The 19,527-nt window shown below is 36.1% G+C and overlaps 1 non-coding gene across 1 annotated transcript; it reads left to right on the top strand.

Moving 5' to 3' along the window:
* The first annotated feature begins 14,953 nt into the window (after nucleotides 1-14,953).
* On the top strand, nucleotides 14,954-15,060 carry LOC128280179 (small nucleolar RNA R71). Its single transcript, XR_008270359.1, has one exon. It is a non-coding gene; the product is annotated as a small nucleolar RNA R71 (small nucleolar RNA).
* The last annotated feature ends 4,467 nt before the right edge of the window (nucleotides 15,061-19,527 follow it).

Consider the following 19,527-nt stretch of genomic DNA (forward strand, 5'->3'; position numbering starts at 1 on the left):
CAAAAGTTAGACGGGAGTTGGTAATAATATGCATTTATACAATTATTGGTAGACCCCATTTTAACGAGTATCGTATTAGTTTGAATTACAATTTTTCAAACTTTATAATCATTTTACATTCCACCATAAACCTTAAATTATCCATTCTCTTTCTGTCTCTTATATGAATGAATAATTTTCCATCCATTTATGTACGGAGCTGATTTTTTTTTACTGGTGAAAACCATTATTACATTTTCATTACATATAAATTACTTTTTATTATTAATAAAATTTGTCGAGTTATAAAACAGTTGTTAATTTAGTTTTAAATACTTTTATTTAATTAAGTTCGTACTACAAAAATGACTAAACAACTATGATAAATTCATAAATCACCGCAATGAAGGTTATTAGAGCATAATTTTTTAGATTTTTTTTACCTGACTTGAGTTTTGAAAATGAAACTATTTTAATTATAAAACTCAAATTGTGAACTTTTCATACACATATATTTAAAAAGTTAAAATATATTATAAGTCTTTATATTTTTTAAAATTTGAAAATATAGTCTTTAAACTTTTTATTTTTAGAAATTTAATCATTTCACTTTTTATATTTTAAAATTTAGATCCAGTTATAAACTCTATTGATGCAAAGATTAGAAAAAAAATTATTAATCGTGGAAATATCATGAATTCCTATTTTAAGGGACTGTGGGGAGGGGTCTTATAAAGTTTATGGTCTAGTGTTGGGCTTGTTCTCAAGGCCTTGTAAGTAATAATTCTATTAAGTAGGGCAAGTGCAGAGTTATGAGATGTCCTATTAAGATGTGATATAATTTTCTTAGAACATGTAACACCCCAATCCCGTATCCGTCGCCGGACTAGGTAAAAGGGCATTACCGGACTTGAAACTCATATCAGAACAGTAAATTTTTTTTTTTGAACATTCCTTTAGATAAGTACTAAAGACAGTCAGGGATACAATTTAAACTTCTATAAGTACACATTCAAAAGATGTCTTTTTCGCATGGCTTATATACATTAACCAAAATATTCTTCGGCCACTGGTCTATTCTATACATGCCATAAAATAATTCTAAACATAACAAGAATAAGCGGTGGATAGTGATAGTGTGACTAGTTGTTGACGATCCCCGAGCCTCGTAGCTTCAAATGAGATCTATAAAACAGAGAAAACAAAGTAAACAGAGTAAGCATTACAATGCTTAGTAAGTTTTAAGCAGTGTCAACAGATAACAATTAAATTATAACATAGTTGTTCGTATTTTTATTTCACTCTTCCTTCGGGCATACCATCCCTTTACCGAATATGCACATCTCATCATATACAATAGGCAGATAAACTTTCACATAAAAGTGAGCTCATGTGACATAGATATATTGTATAATTTCACATAACCTCTCACACTGATCCGATGTCACATAATCATAGGAATAGTCTCATAGATTGCTCTCGTATGCATCACATACTACCTTATGATTTAGTTCAAATCAAGCTCACATATAAACTTGGAGTACATACCTGTTTAACCTTTCGCATTGAATATATTTATAAGCAATTCTTATTACGAAGTCTTATAGCTTTAACCTCTACTCGGATTATCGGTGAGACCTTTAGCTCAGATGAAATCTCCACACGGGTTATCGGGTCTTACCGGACAAAATCTCCACACATAGTCATCGGGTCTTACCGGACATAATCTCCACACGTAGTCATCGGGTCTTACCGGAATATATTTCCAAGTTTCATGTACCTTTAATCACATGTTACAACATTCACATCGACTGTCATATTTGTAATTCATTTGCCTCATCAAATATCTAATAATACACACCTTTCACATTTGGTCATTCGGCCACAATATACACACATCGCCTACATATTTCACACTAGCCATTCGGCTTTACCACATATACATATCTCATACATATTTCACACTAGCCATTCGGCTTTACCACATATACATATCTCATATATATATTTCACATTGACCATTCGGCTTTACCACATATGCATATCTCATATATATATATTTCACATTAACCATTCAGCTTTACCACATATACATATCTCATATATATATATTTCGCATTAGCCATTCGGCTTTACCACATATACATATCTCATACATATTTCACATTAGCCATTCGGCTTTACCACATATGCATATCTCATACATATTTCACATTAGCCATTCGGCTTTACCACATATGCATATCTCATACATATTTCACATTAGCCATTCGGCTTTACCACATATACATATCTCATATATATATATTTCACATTAACCATTTAGCTTTACCACATATACATATCTCATATATATATTTCGCATTAGCCATTCGGCTTTACCACATATACATACCTCATACATATTTCACATTAGCCATTCGGCTTTATCACATATACATATCTTATGCATCAATTTCAGCAATAGCTTATAAGCAACTCAAATAGTTTCATCAATGTTTACAACAAATTCACATATTCACTACAAGCTGTTTTCCTGAGCAATAGTCACTAAATTATTTATAACTGGAGCTACAAAACTCAAAATCAATTGCCGTTAATTTTCCCTGAATATAGACTCATATATCTTCCATCCATAAAATTTTCAGAATTTTAGGTTTGGCCAATCAATACCAGATTTTTCTTAAAATTTCCCCTATTTCACTGTTTGACTAATCTGACCACTCTTCACTACGAATCAAATTTCTCATTGTACAGAATTCAAAATGTGTTCTATTTGATTTCATTTGAAACTAGACTCATTAAGGAGTCTAAGCATATAAACTTTATCTTATAACCATTTTTGTAAAAATTATAATGATTTTCTAAAAACCAAACAGGGGATTTCGGAGTCATTCTGACACTGTCTCACTCAACTTTAAATATCTCTTTCTAGGAAATTTCTTTGCTCACACTGTCTCTTTTATAAGAAACTAGACTAATTAAGCTTTGATTACATATTTTATTCAGCCTATAATTCCACACCATCAATTTATGGTGATTTTCTAAAATCACGTTACTGCTGCTGTCCTAAGCAAAATATTACAATTTGCTCTTAAATTTCCAAGTCCAAACACTTATGAACTCACCATTTGAGTTTAAAACGAATCATGGCCACATCATATCTTATTAAATCAACTCATAATGTCCTATTATGATTGAATTTACTCAACGTTTAATCACTTAAAACTTACCTCGAAGTGGTCGGCGACTAGATATCCACGGCTATTCGCTTACTTTCTCTTTTCCCTATCCGACTTTGATCCTCTTTGCTCTTAAGCTTAAGTAAAACAATAGATTTGCTTAAGTACTTAACTAATATTATTCACTTAACAATCACATTTGGCAATCACATATCATTTAATCTATATCTAAAACAATAGATTTCAATATGTATCATATTTAATAATTCATGCCATGACTCGATCTCATGCTTATTTAATTTATATCTAATTCACGTTCACAAGCAAAGAGCCACTTAATTTATCATGCTTCCTTATACATGAATTTAATCATATTGTCGAATATTAACCCAACATCACAAGCATAATCACCATGAAACTTGCCTTAATACACATTTTATCCCATTGCCGAATACATATATATATCAAACAAATATTTATTCACATAACAACAATTCATTCACATCTCTATAAATGGTCATAATCGGACATTATAAACAAATTAACTAGTTTAGCATTCAAATTCTTCTAACCATTCCTCAATCATTTACTCAATGAACAACAATCCAAGCACATCAAAGCATAGTCGAATGTATCATTCTTCTTAAATTCAAAAATAAATGCATGGGCTAACTTCAAAATCTATTTAACAACTCAACTTTATAAACACATATTCGGCTAGGAAGAAAGATTGATAATTTAACAACCTTAGCTTAACATATAATTTGTTGTAACACATCTTTAAGCATTCTTTTATTCCATCAACTCAAAACACATTCATCACTCACAATAACTAAGTTCATATTCGGCAATGGCCTCCAATATAGTGACCGATTCTTCTCAACTAGCACCTAGTGTACACACATGATCATTTGTTTGATTCAAACACCTATCCACCAAAAATTCATTCAAATTAACAAGAACAACAACCACATTCCTTGTTATCTACCATGACCGAAACCCATATTCATTCACCAAATATCAAAAATTTAACATGGGTCCAATAAGGAACTTAGAAATTTACTAGGATTTAACTAATATTTCAAAAATTAACCAAAACTTCTTACCTTAATATTGACCTTAGATGACCGAATGCTTCACTCCTTCTTCCTCTTTTCATTTCGCCAAGAAGAACTGATTTCTTCTCTTGTTTTCATCACACTTTCATTCTTTTCTTTCTTTTATTATCCTTAGTATTTCTTTTATTTATTCCTTTCTTTTACATAAAATAATGACCATTTCATGAAGATTCACTACATATTCTAATATATGCACCATCATGGCCGCCACTATGTATAAAAAAGGAGTATTTGACATGCAAAACCATTGTTTTCACTACATGCTTTAATAGGTCCTTATAGATTAACCTATCACATTTCACAAGTGTCACACATAAGTCCTATTAACTAAATTCACAAGCAATTAACTAAATCGAAGCTTAAAACTTTCACACATTCATATTCACATATTTTAGACAATAATTATCATATTCAAATAATTTGGTGACTCGGTTTAGCGGTCTCGAAACCGCTTTCCGACTAGGGTCACTTTAGGGCTGTCACAGAACATGATTGGTTATGTTGTAGGTAATCGATAATAGAATTCTTTTTTATATGTTTTATAAAGTGACGAAAAAAGCCTTATATAAATCTTGATAGGATTTTAGTGACAAATCTTTAAGTTGGGAAAACCTTCTTTCAAAATTAAAATAGTTGGTTTGGTGAAGAATCAAACTCAAGTGATGATTATATATAACAATACTATTTCTATAATAATTTAAAAAACATAAGTACAATGATATCTTTTGAAAATCATAACACAACATATATATACATATATATTTGACTCTTATTGTGCCAAAGATGAATAAATATTGTACAATTAAAATCATTAAAAGTAAGTAATTGTAGAAATTAGTAAATAACTTGTTATAACAACTGCTAGTATTTAGGGATTAGTTCTTTGTAATTAACAGTTAATATACGTACAAGCATGCTAGTTAGTTACTACCTACCTACTATATAACAAAAAAGTTGTAGCAACAAAAAAGATCAATACATGAAGCACTTTATTATCTCTCCTCTTTTCAATTGATTGTTTCCCCTTTTCAATCGATTGTTTCACTATCTATTGATATCTTAACATGGTATCAATGGCCATGATCAATGTTTTCTTGCTTTCCTGCATGTTTTCTTCTTAATCTTCTTCGATGGCAGTCCCTCAACCTCTTTCTCTTACCATTGACTTTCATCACCCTCTTTATCTTCATCCCTCCGATACTCCTTGCACTTTATTGGTCCCTCATCAACTTCTTAGCTTGGACAATTATACTGTCTGGAGTCGATCAATGAGAATTGCTTTCCTTGCCAAAAACAAACTTGAATTTGTTAATGCATTTGTTCATAGGCTGATCTTACAGTCGATCTTCATCCTCAATGAGACTGTTGCAATGATATTGTTCTTTCTTGGATCCTCAACACTGTTTTCCAAGAACTTTCAACTGGCCTTGTTTTCACTTCAAGTGTCTGCCTTGTTTGGAAGGATCTTTAAAAACGTTACAACAATTTTGATGGCTCCAAATTTTATTATCTACATCACACTCAAGGTACTTCTTCCGTCTCCACGTATTTCACACAACTCCGCCTTGTACGAGACGAGTATGATGTTTTAGTACTTTGCTCTCCATATGGCTGTGAACATGCTCGAATCGCATCTGCCTCTTTTTTCAGTAACAACTTTTTCAATTTCTAATGGGCCTCAATGATTCTTATTCTATTATGTGTATTAAAAACTACTTATGCAACCGCTGCCTTCAGTCAATCAAACTTAGTCCATGCTTGTTCAGAAAGAATCTCAACTTCAACTCTCCTCTCCACTACTTTCTGCATCTAAGCCTACTTCCCTTTACTCCTCGACTACTACTACTAGCAGCTCCAATTGTAGGTTCAATGGCACTTGTGATCACTATCATGTTCGGGGCCATAAATGTGAAAATTGTTATAAACTAATTCGTTTCCCTCCTGATTTTAATTTCACTCACAAGAAACAAGTTGCTACTTATGGCACCTCCTCGATTGATTCAATTAAACCAATTATTTCATCCTCTGTTCAGGCTCCATCTGCTCTTACTTTAACATCAAAATAGTACTAGCAACTCCCGACTCTTAACTTGTAACACCTCTAACCGAGTTATTTATCGAATTCGGGTATGAAGCGTCACAGTCAAACTGGGTTGATGTACACATCTAAATATTACTATTTTAAAATTAAATTATGTTACCTATTTATAAACATCTTACAACAATGACAAATTTAAATAAAAGTTCATTATCTCAATTCCAAACTCTAAGAAAACTACATAAATCCATTATATTTGCCCTCATAGTGAAGATTCTAAAGGTACCCCCTTCCTATATGCATGTTACTTTACTGATAGAGCTCATTGATTCAACACTACTTGGCTAGGTCTCTCATCGAGTCCCTTATTCTACAAATCCTGCAAAACATAGTTCACACTTTAGTAAGTTAGGATGAACTTAATGAGTCTCTACAATACTCGAAATTAGACCCCATCTCTTAGGGGTTTAAATAGAAAGAAACTAAAAGATAATTAACTCTCTGCTTGTGCGGGTAAAGCCTCTTAACCCATTGTAACGGCTTTGCTTTTATTTCACTCCTATTCATTTGCGGACATTTCATTCAGCTAATTACACCTGCGTAATACTATCGACCCACAACATACCTTGATAGTTTCTCAGACAACTCACTATTTTCGCAAACTCCGTCCTTACCATTACTTGTATTCCTTCTTTTGTTTATTCCTAAAGTTGAAATCTTTTTTCCACCATGTCCATATCAGGTAGCCTTACGAGCGATCTACCTTTCTAATTACCCTTGGGTAATTTCTCTTTGGTAATCATTCCAAATCTGATTAGTCCACGGTGGACTCTTTTTACTACCCTAACCCTAAAGGGCTTGCTATCATCCTATCTATTGGGATAACTAATAAGATTCCCCATCACTATGGCATATTAAATCCCACTTGGGGCAAATAGTGGTTGGATGATTTCCTTGCAAACCACCATATTCGAGATCTTATGCTTAAAATAGTGTCATGTCTGTCTACAGTGGACCTCTTTGGCTTTAATTACCTGTCAGACTATCCTCGAAGTGTTCATTTGTATTCACTATTTCCCTTTTATTTTGGTTCCCTACAAAGCTAGCCATTTGTTTGGTACTTTCCAAATGGTTTCCTCCCTGATGAGGAATTGTCTTAATAGACATATCTGTGATACGTGATATTCGCGATAGGTTTTAAAGATTTATGAATGAATCGTTCTTGAGACTAACTTATTATCACGATTAAGGCAAGTGTACCTACAGTAGTATAGTTCAGCAAGACCAGATTGTCGAACCCAAAGGAACCACGAGTACTAGTATTTACTTCCTTTTTATTATCTAGCCTAAAAATTAAGAGGTTTGGTTATTTAAACTAATTACTAAACTAAGAATGCACAGAAAGAAATTTTGGGAAAATACTTTTTAGAAAATTCGATTGATTAAGACAATACCTAAGAAAAATCCACCTAGACTTCACTTGTTATTTGACTCTAAACCAGACGATTTATTCATTTGACTTGATCCGTAGAAATCTCTAAGTTATATTATTATCTCTCTCGAGACTAATAACATCTAACCCTAGGTTGATTGATTGAAATCTCTTTCTAATTAACGCCTTAGTATTGCATTAACTCCATCTATGGATCCCCTTATTAGGTTTCACCCTAATCCGATAAAATCTTATCACCCTATCTCCAGGCGTGCAATCAACTCTGCTTAATTATGATAAATTTACTCTTAGACAGGGTCTATTCCTCCTCTGAATAAGAGCATTAACTTGAATCAATATCCTGGAATATTAAAACAAGAATTAAGAACACATAATTAAGAACAAGTCAAATATTTATCTTACAATTCAGATAATAATAACAAGATCTATCTTAGGTTTCATTCCCCTTAGGTATGTGGGGGTTTAGTTCATACTTATGAAAGAAAACATCTCAAAAGCATAAAGATAACAAAACATAAGAAAACTCAAAACTCCTGAAGGAACTTGAAGGGAGATCTTCAGTCTTGATGATGAATCCCGCTTCTGAGATGGATCAATCTGCTTTTCTTGAGTAATTCCTTACTTCCTACTTTGCGTCCCCTTCCTAAGTGCCTCTTCAGGTGTTTAAATAGGCTTTAGAATGCCTAACAGCCCTTAAAATTTGCTTTTTTCGAATAGGACTATACTTGGGCTCGGTAGGGACACGCCCGTGTGACACGCCCATGTGCAATTACTCCAGCCCATGGTCAAGGCTATTGAATAGGCACGGGCGTGTAGTCTACCCGTGTAAGTCGTGCTTCGATCCTACCAAATGGACACGGTCGTGTGACACGCCCGTGTGAGGAAGTCCAGGCCATGTTGATTTCCCACGTGGGTCCATTTTTTCTGTTTTCGTTCTGTTTCTTGCTCTTTTTACTCTCCTATACTCACCTAAGTATAAAACATGAAACTAAAGGATTAGGAGCATTGAATTCACCAAATCTAAGGAGAAATCATCCATAAATGTGCTAAGCATGGGATAAAAATATGTAAAAATTATGGTTTATCAAATACCCCCTCACTTAAGCGTTTGCTTTTCCTCAAGCAAAATCTTCAACTCGCAATCAAAATAAATTCTTCTCAATTTATAATCCCTATCAATAATATCTCAAAATAATTCATAAGTATTCATACATTGAAAATTCAACTAAAAGTACATCAAAGTTTCAAACATTCCAAGTTGAGCATTTTATCACGAAAACATAGGTGTCTCCCCTCATTTAAGTGATTAACTTTGATCAAAATATCATGGAGTTTAACATCCTCACTAAAGATTCACTCAAATCACTCAAGGTTTTTAAGGACATCGAATAGAGCACTCATTAGTCAATATGAAAAGTTATTACCATAGGCTTGCTTCAAAATCAAATCTCCACCACTATATATTGAGCTGATACATCTATCAAAAAGGTCTTTTAGAGGGTTGTAATGTGGCTTTGGTTAGGGGGTATGGTCATAAGCTGAAAGAAAAGGTTAGAATCGAGATTGAATTGAAAAATTACCTAGCTAGAAAATAACTAATTATCAGTTGTATACAAGTAAGCTTCTTCTCAGAGTATGGAATTAACACTCAAGCTCAAAAACGACGAATTACTACTAATATGTATTGAAGTATTTTTTTTAAGAACAAGTCAAATAACATAGAACTTAATTATCACAATGAAGAATAAAACATAGTTAAGCAATTATTTCAAATTAAATCTCGACAAAAAATAGGGGTCAAATTAGGGGATTTCAACAATAATGAGTTATGGATTAATATTAAGGGTAAATCAATTAATGGCTTGTTAGGCTCAAAGGGGTTCACTAAGGGTTAATTATGAAGGTAGGCTTTTGTGGAGTGAGTGGGTTAAACTTAAGTGCCTTTATCATCTTGACATATCAAATCAAATGGTGTGGTCTTAACATGCATAATCAAGCAAGTTCTAGAATAACAAATCAAAATTGATGCACTCATAATGAAAGTGAGCATAAAAGAAATAAAATATGCTCTAAAGGCTCAAGATCTCACAAAAATTACGGCTTTTTTATGTTCAAACTTGTGAATTTCAACTCAAGATAATACCTAAACTTAGGGAAACAACCTAAAAGTTTTTAATTCTTCAAAAATTAACTTATCATGCTTGATTCCCTAATGTCTTAAAGATTAACAATCAATGCATAAATGCCTATGTTTTAATTCAAGACATATCAATAAAAATCATAAATTAATTAGAATTCATTATAATAGTGATATGAGTGATTCACATGAGAATAAGACAAAATTCAGGGATTTCTAATGATGATATAAAAGACCCCCCACACTTAAGATGTACATTGCCCTCAATGTACAAAGATAGATATATTGAGAAATAATCATAAGATAGGGAGATAAGTGAAACTTCCTGAATGATGAATGAACTCCTTAAATTGGAGTTATGGAGAATAATCGGCCAAGGCAATGATGAGAGTGGAGGAGGATACTCCAGTGGTGGTAGAGGTTCATTAGTCCATAAGTCCTACGCCAAAAGAATATTATATCTGGTAGTAGCCATGGTCGTGGTCGAGCAGGACATGGCAGTCGTGGAGAGCCTTTCCCAGTGGAGTTTTCAGTTCCTATGTGATGATGAGCTTTGAAGCTCTTTATAACTGTGATAGAATCAGGAACTTTTTAAGGAATATAAGGAAGCATAATTACTCGTAATGAAATAGCCAAAACTATAAATTATTTAATAAAAATTATAAAAACTAAAATTAAAATAATATTAAAGAAAAATGAAATAAAAAGTACTTAAATAAGATAAATAAAGATAAAAGTGAAAATAAAAATAATAAATAAAATGTTTTTAAACATCGTCATCACCGGATGGTTCGCGAGGTGGTGGTGGTGATGAGATGTGAAGGTGCTGACAAATCTGGTGAAGTGTAGCATCAATGTGATCAAAACACTGAAAACACTACTGCTCAAATAGAGTAAGGCGCTTAGAGATGTCAGAGTATGAAGTCGCCGCATGAACTGGACGATGGATGGGTGGTGGCTAAAATGGTGGGTCCTCATGACGTGCAGGGACATCATCAGTAATGTCCTCTCGGTCCTCCTCCTCGATAGACTGGACGAGGCAGTACTGAGGAGGGTAGGTGCCACGTCGTTTCCTGATCATCCTCATATTTAGCATGCTCGAGATGTCCTGTGGGGACATCTGGTCGATAAGAGTGAGGGAGAATGATTGTGCTTCAGTGTTGAGGAGCCCGAAATGCCGAGCCAATCGAGTCACATAGGGCCCGATAGAGATGAACCCTCTTCTATGTCGCTCCGTCTGATGGCGGATGGCAAGGGCGATGAAGTAGGCAAGGTTGAAGACGTGCCCATTCGCCATACTCCATAAAAATAGGCATCGTGAGTCTTGACGACACTGGTGCTCTCTCGTTGTCCCGTCAGAGTGTGGGCCAAGATGGCTTGTAAGTATCACAGGGATGGGGTGAGGGCCGATGCCTTAGAGCGGCTAGGATCATAGGTGGCTGAGGCAGGGACAAGATCTTTCCAGCACTTTGAGAGAGAGTAGTGGATGTGGCGGTAGAGGGTGTCGAGTTTATTTTTGTCCATGAACTCCTCTGTGTGCAGCTCTAGTGCAATCCCAAACTCGGGTACACTCAATTGGAGCACTAGACCACCAAGGCAGAACTGGACCATTCCAGGAACGTCGAAGTTGGTCATGACGATCTGAAGATGGAACGTCGAGTAGAGTTCTAATGTAAACTCGAGATACGTCAGCTCGACGATCTCAAAGAAGAGCCCTCACGGGTCAGTCGTTAGAAGGGCTCAGACCGCGTCAGCCAATTGAATTTGTTCAAGTGTGACCATGTTAAAACAGCGGCCCATACCTAAGGGTCGGGCCCGTAATATCTGAAATAGCTCCACCTGGGGTCCTAAAGGGAACTCGAGGAAAGTGTGACGGGTCTTAGCGCTAGGACCCGAGAATGACGCTGCTCCTTTCCTCTTTTTAAGGTGGGGACAGCGGTCTTCTTACCACGTGAGGATGACATTGTATACCTGCATTGAAAAGTCGAAGTTCAACCAATACACCCTAAAAATAGCATGGAAAAACAAAACTAAAACAACTAAAGCAAATATATCAAGTTATTAAAATAGGACTATGGGAATAATACAACGGGAATATCTAATGCATGAATGTATGTGGGTAAACATAAAATCCATGGAAACAAGAAAAATGGATGAATGTAGTATGAAAAATGGAAATATTCTTTAATGACAAGCATGAGTATTTTTATTATTCTAAGATTAATATTCACTTAAGATAGTCAAATGGATCAGAGAAGTCATGAAATAGGCAAAATATTTAAAGAAAATAGATAGAAAAGAGTAAACAAATGCAAAAGGGAGAAGCTTGTGTCGTCGAAAACAGTGTTGTAGGCAGCGCACGGGCGTGGCAGGTACGGCGTGTGGAGTTGCAGCAGCTAGGGTTAGGGATTTTTAGGGGGGGATGATGAATAGTGAGGGGTTTATATAGATTTTGGGGCACACGGTCGTGGGGCACGCCCATTTGCCCTAATTTTTGCCCGTGTGTTTCGTGTTTTTTAAATTCGGGTGCGTTTGACATTCAGCCCACACCAATGTTCCTTGGGCATGTAGGTGCACACGGCTATGTCGCACAGTCGTGTCTTGCTTCATTCGTTTCTCTCACGCCAGTGTACATAGGTCCATGCCCGTGTTAGTTTGACAATGTTGACCATGGGTGAATGGCACGGGCGTGTCACACGCCCGTGTTAAATTCTCAGTTTCAAACACTGTTTCAAGGCCCGGGCGTGTCACACGCCCATGTTGTTCTGGCAGTTTCGCCCATCGTCATGTCGCACAACCGTGGTAACTTATCGCATCCCGTGTTGGGGAAAATTTTTTCCCTATTTTCACACGGTCGTATAGCACGACCGTGTCTCCTCTTGTGGTGTGAGCACGGCCTAAGGCGTACCCGTGTGCCTGGCCATGTAGATGGAAAACCCTGTGTTTCAAGACTTAGTTAGTAGGTTATATGTGAAAAACTAGAATTTAAATAAATCATTACAATTAGTGCTCGGGTTACCTCCCGACAAGCGCTTATTTATAGTCTTAAGCTGGACTTACCTCTCTTCTACATGGTTAAGGTGGTGCGAGGAGTTTACACTCCTCATCCCTGCTATCAACTTTATCAACATAAGGTTTAAGACAAGTATTGTTTACCTTAAAAGTGCCAAATTTGGGATGAACTACCTCGATTGTACCATATGGGAAAATACTGAGTACTGTGAGAAGAATTTCTTCATTAGGTTCAGAAGTGGCAATGCGAGGATCTGCTGCATCTAGTAGTACTTTGTCTCCAACCTTAAGTTGATTTGGTGATGTATTGAGCTCATCCTAGCTCGGTTTTTATTTATCGAGTGTTTTCGGTTTCTGTGTCCGCTATTCATCTAGCTCCTCGATTTGTAGCCATCGCTCTTCATAGATAGGTCCTTTGATGTTGCTTGAACATGGCTCGTGTAGGTTCTTCGAACTTATTTCCTACAAAGTAGGTTGCACCACATGGTCAGTTTTAGTAGAATGATTTATACAACCACCTTTAATTTTTGATGTGTTACTCGAATTACGAGCTTGAAGGGTGATTGTTTCGTCTCCCACATGAAGTGTGAGTTCACCTATACCAACATCAATAATGGTTCTAGCAATTGCTAAAAAGGGTAGTCCTAAAATAAAAGGTGCATTACTATCCTCTTCCATGTCTAGAACAGCAAAGTTTACTGGGTATATAAATTTATCGATCTTAACAAGAACATCTTCAATGATACCCCTAGGAAATCTAATAGTTTTATCAGCCAATTGAATGCTTATCCTAGTTTGTTTGGGTTTCCCAAGACCTAGCTGTTTAAACATTTTATAATAACATTAATGCTTGCCCCTAAGTCAGCCAATGCATTATGAACATCTAAACTACCAATTAAACAAGGAATCGTAAAACTCCTCGGGTCTTTCAATTTATTGGGTAGCTTATTCTGTAAAATGGCTGAGCAAACTGCATTCAACTCCACATGCGACGCCTCATCCAACTTTCATTTGTTTGCTAGAAGCACCCTTAAAAATTTGACTGCGTTTGGCATCTACGAGAGAGCTTCGATAAATGGTAAGTTAATATGTAATTTCTTTAATAGTTTAAGGAATTTATCGAATTGTTCATCTATACAGTTTTTCCTTGTCGCATTGGGGTATGGCACCCATGGTTTGTACTTTTTACTTGCTATTTTTTGCTCACTGTAGACTGCCTCACCTTTATCTTGACTTACCATAATGCCTTGCCTCGGTTCTGATGCAGGCTCAACTAACCCTTCCTTGTCTTGAGTGGTAATCGCATTGAGTTGTTCCCTTGGGTTAGATTCTGTGTTACTCAGCAAACTACCTTGTCGTCGTTCAGAAATCAGTTTGGCGAGTTGGCCTATCTGGGTTTCGAGCCCTTGGATTGATACTTGTTGATTCTTAAGGGCTATCTCGGTATTCTGGACACGAGTTTCTAACACCGAGATGAATATTGTTAACATCTCCTCAAGGTTTGGCTTTTTCTCTTGTTGGTAGGGTGGTTGTTGGAAGCTTGGAGGTGGTGGTCCCTGATTTCCTTGACCGCCCCACGAGAAATTGGGATGGTTCCTCCAACCAACATTATAAGTGTTACTATACGGGTTATTTTAGGGTCTAGAGTTATTGTTATCCATATATTAGACTTGTTCCTCCTTGATGTTAGGGTTGAAGGGTTGATATTTTGTGCATGCTCCTCCTCCATTTGAATCGCACCTCATCACTGGATGTACCTAAGTAGAACCACACAAACTGTCAATCTTTTTATTTAAGAGTTTTACTTGGTTAGATAGCATAGTGACCGCATCGAGGTTGCAAACACCGGCTGCTTTCGTCATCTTTGTCCTCATAAATTGCCACTGATAGTTATTCAGTGACATCTCCTCAATAAATTCGTAAGCTGCCTCAGGTGTTTTGTTATTCAAAGTTCCACCAGCGGCTGCATCGATGAGTTGCCTTGTTGAGGGGTTCATACCGTTGTAAAACATCTGAACCTCTAGCCAAAGTTGTAACCCATGGTGAGGACATCTTCTCAAAAGATTATTGTTTCTCTCCCATGCATCATAGAGTGTTTCTAAATCCATCTGCACAAAGGAAGAAATGTCATTCCTCAACCTAGCCATTTTAGCCAGCGAAAAATATTTAAGTAAAAACTTTTCTGTTATTTATTCCCAAGTAGTGATTGACCCTCGTGGTAATGAGTGCAACCACTATTTAGCTTTGTTCCTCAATGAAAAGGGAAATAACCGAAGGTGAATAGCATCATCAGAAATGCCATTGATCTTAAAAGTATCGCAAAACTCCAGAAAATTTCCAAGTGATTGTTTGGATTCTCATCCTGTAAACCATCAAACTGAACAAACTGTTGTATCATTTGAATTGTGTTAGGTTTCAGTTCAAAATTATTTGCAGCAATAGCAGGTCTAACTATACTTGACTCAATTCCTGTTAAATTAGGTTTAGCATAATCATACATAGTTCATGGAGTAGGATTCTGATTTACTGGATTAGCAACAACCGCAGGAGGTAGCGGATTTTCTTAATTTTCAGCCATCTCCTCGGTTGTGGTGGAATTATCGTCCTTTTTCTCTTTCTCTGTGTATCGTAGGTTTCACCTTATTTCTCTTCGGTTTCTGCAAACTGTGCGATTGATCTCACTATCAAACAGTAATGGTCTCGACGGGTTTCTTCTAGTCATACACTATAAAAAACCTTCCAGGAACGAATAAAAGAAAAATTAAAAAAGAAAATAAAAATTTAAATTGCAATAAAAGTAAAATGGCTAAAGTAATAAAAATCGAGTGTTCCTAATATCCTAGTTCCCCGGCAACAGCATCAAAAACTTGATACGTGATATTCGCGACAAGCTTTAAAGATTTATGAATGAATCGTTCATGAGACTAACTTATTATCACGATTAAGGCAAGTGTACCTATCGAAGAGTAGTATAGTTTAGCAAGACCGGATTGTCGAACCCAAAGGAACCACGAGTACTAGTATTTACTTACTTTTTATTATCTAGCCTAAAAATTAAGAGGTTTGGTTATCTAAACTATTACTAAACTAAGAATGCACAGAAAGAAATTTTGGGAAATTACATTTTAGAAAATTCGATTGATTAAGACAATACCCAAGGAAAAATCCACCTAGACTTTACTTGTTATTTGACTCTGAACCAGATGATTTATTCATTTGACTTGATCCGTAGAAATCCCTAAGTTATATTATTATCTCTCTCGAGACTAATAACGTCTAACCCTAGGTTGATTAATTGAAATCTCTTTCTAATTAACGCCTTAGTGTTGCATTAACTCCATCTATGGATCCCCTTATTAGGTTTCACCCTAATCTGGCAAAATCTTATCACCCTATCTCTAGGTGTGCAATCAACTCCACTTAATTATGACAAATTTACTCTTAGATAGGGTCTATTCCTCCTCTGAATAAGAGCATTAACTTGAATTAATATCCTGGAATATTAAAACAAGAATTAAGAACACAAAATTAAGAACAAGTCAAATATTTATCATGCAATTCAGATAATAATAACAAGATTTGTCTTAGGTTTCATTCCCCTTAGGTATTTAGGGGGTTTAGTTCATACTTATGAAAGAAAACATCTCAAAAGCATATAGATAACAAAATATAAGAAAACCCAAAACTCCTGAAGGAACTTGAAGGGAGATCTTCAGTCTTGATGATGAATCCCACTTTTAAGATGGATCAATCGAATTTCCTTGAGTAATTCCTTACTTCCTACTCTGCGTCCCCTTCCTAAGTGCCTCATCAGGTGTTTAAATAGGCTTTAGAATGCCTACGAGCCCTCAAAATTGACCTTTTCCGAATAGGACTATACTTGGGCTCAGCAAAGACACGCTCGTGTGACACACCCGTGCGTGATTACTCTAGCCCATGGTCAAGGCTGTTGAATAGGCACGGGCATGTAGTCTACCCGTTTAAGTCGTGCTTCGATCCTGCCAAATGGACACAGTCGTGTGACACGCCAGTGTGAGGAAGTCCAGGCCGTGTTGATTTCTCACTTGGGTCCATTTTCTCTATTTTCGGGCCATTTCTCACTTTTTTTACTCTCCTATGCTCACCTAAGTATAAAACATGAAATTAAAGGATTAGGAGCATCAGATTCACCAAATATAAGGAGAAATCATCCATAAATGTGCTAAACATGGGATAAAAATATGTATAAATTATGGTTTATCAATCTGTCATCATGTATTATTTCCTAGTTAATGGGTTCTAATTAACCCCTCTTTTCTTGTTGGCCATCATATATGCTTGTGTTACCTCTCTAGCTTACAAGGTTTCTCTAAGCACCCTTTGGTGGCTCTATCCTTAACTAAACCTTATCTCATTCACTTGTCACCAGGCATCATTAGTGCATCAACACCTATGATTACTTCTTGCTGGTTAACATCCTTATGCCCTACTGGTTTGCATGACTACTATTCAGTAGTCCTTTCTTATTCCCATTACGTTCCCTATTCATTGGTGGATTCCTGTGACCCGTTGGTTAACTATTGCCTCTCCATATTTTCATTTTCCTTCTAACCCTTTTTTTGGGGGGCTTATCCTACGTCTACTATTCTGATTTTCCACTCATGTTTTGTAACACCCCGAACCCGAGCCCGTTGCCGGTGTCGGACACGAGGGGTTAACAAGCCAAACCCACTTATAGCACCGACCAATTTGACATTTCCAGGCAAGCTGGAAAACTGCATCACTGTCGCCTTAAAAGGCATATCTCGAGTTACAAAACTCAGAAACTGATTCCGTAAATTTTCCCTGAATTTAGACTCATATATACATCCCTGGATTTATTTCTAGAATTTTTGGTCAGTCCAATTGGTACAGTTTATTAGTTAAAGTCACCCATGTTACAGGGGTCAACTACACTGACCTTCGCGCGTTACAACTGGAATATCTCCCTGTACAAGGCTTCAATGCTGATGCCGTTTGTTTCTAATGAAACTAGACTAAAAAATGAATCTGTACATATAAGGCATGACTTCTAATTCCTTCTGGATAATTTGTGGTAAATTTTCAAAGTCAAGACAGGAGATCCAGAAACCGTTCTGGCCCTGTCTCACGAGAACTTTAATATCTCTTAGTAAACTGATCATATGATCGTTTTGTTACTTTCATATGAAAATAGATCCATCAAGGTTCGTTTACATAATTTATTCACTATTTAATACCATTCCTACTATTTTTAGTGATTTTTCACATTCACGTCACTGCAGCTGGCAGCATCTGTTTTTAAGGTAGGCCTTACCTAAATTGTAGTCTCTATGGACCAACTATAGTCTTGTCATACATAGGTCCACTTATGATCATATTTAGCCATTCCAATGGCTGATCATGTGACTAACACCCCCATTCCAATCCATAATCACATCATGAAACCATATATAATTACAAACCACAAATTCGAATGGTCTAATGCCATACTCCACCTTTACGAGCCATTTTCGCATGGCCGCATACATATACATCACAAAGATACTTGAAAACAACCAAGGGTAGTCCTATACATGCCATATCCAAAATTCAACTAAAGGAGTACCAAAAGGGCTTTGATAGTGTGGTTGACTTCAACTTCGATGATCCCGAATCCGATCGCTAACGAGCAAAATCTATAAAAGAGAGCCAAAGCAACGGGTAAGCATTTTTATGCTTAGTAAGTCTCAAGTAATGAAATCGGCTTTGACTAAAGCATTACATTCACATAGCCAAATGAATCACTTTATTAATACACATTCACATAATCGTACCTACTTCACACTTCATCAATATATACATTCACAAGATATCAACCCATTTCAAGAGCTGAAAATTCGTTAGTCGATTGAACGAATATTATTTCAAACGTATCGACTTTTCCATTGCACATGTAAACATACATTATCCTTTGGGCTTTTCGAGCGTATTTAATTGGATTTATTACAGCAACCAACGCCACCTTCAACCCAAGCTTCTTCGAATACAACCAGATATAACCACACGCACGAATGCCCTCGGTCTTAGCCCGGATATAACGACTTGCACAAATGCCTTGGTATTAGCCCGGATATAACAACTTGCACAAATGCCTTCGGTATTAGCCCGATATAACAACTTGCACAAATGCCTTGGTATTAGCCCGGATATAGTCGAGAGTACAATTGCCTTGGTCTTAACCGGATATAATTACTAGCATAAATGTCTTGGGACTTAGCCCGGTATCATTCAATTGCTCATGCACACATAAATCAATAATCATTACACATCCATATTTCATTTTCGTTACTAAGGCTCGAACACAAACATATCACTAGCATAATTGCCTTGAGGACTTAGCCCGGTACCATTCAAATACTCATACACACATATGTCAATAATCATTACACATCCATATTTCATTTTCGTTACTAAGGCTCAAACACAAACATATCACTAGCATAATTGCCTTCGGACTTAGCCCGGGTACCATTCAAATACTCATACACACATATGTCAATAATCATTACACATCCATATTTCATTTCACATAATTCAAGTAGGGTCATTACTCGAAGACTTACCTCGGA

This window comes from Gossypium arboreum, chromosome 8 (assembly GCF_025698485.1).
Source record: "Gossypium arboreum isolate Shixiya-1 chromosome 8, ASM2569848v2, whole genome shotgun sequence".
NCBI lineage: Eukaryota > Viridiplantae > Streptophyta > Magnoliopsida > Malvales > Malvaceae > Gossypium > Gossypium arboreum.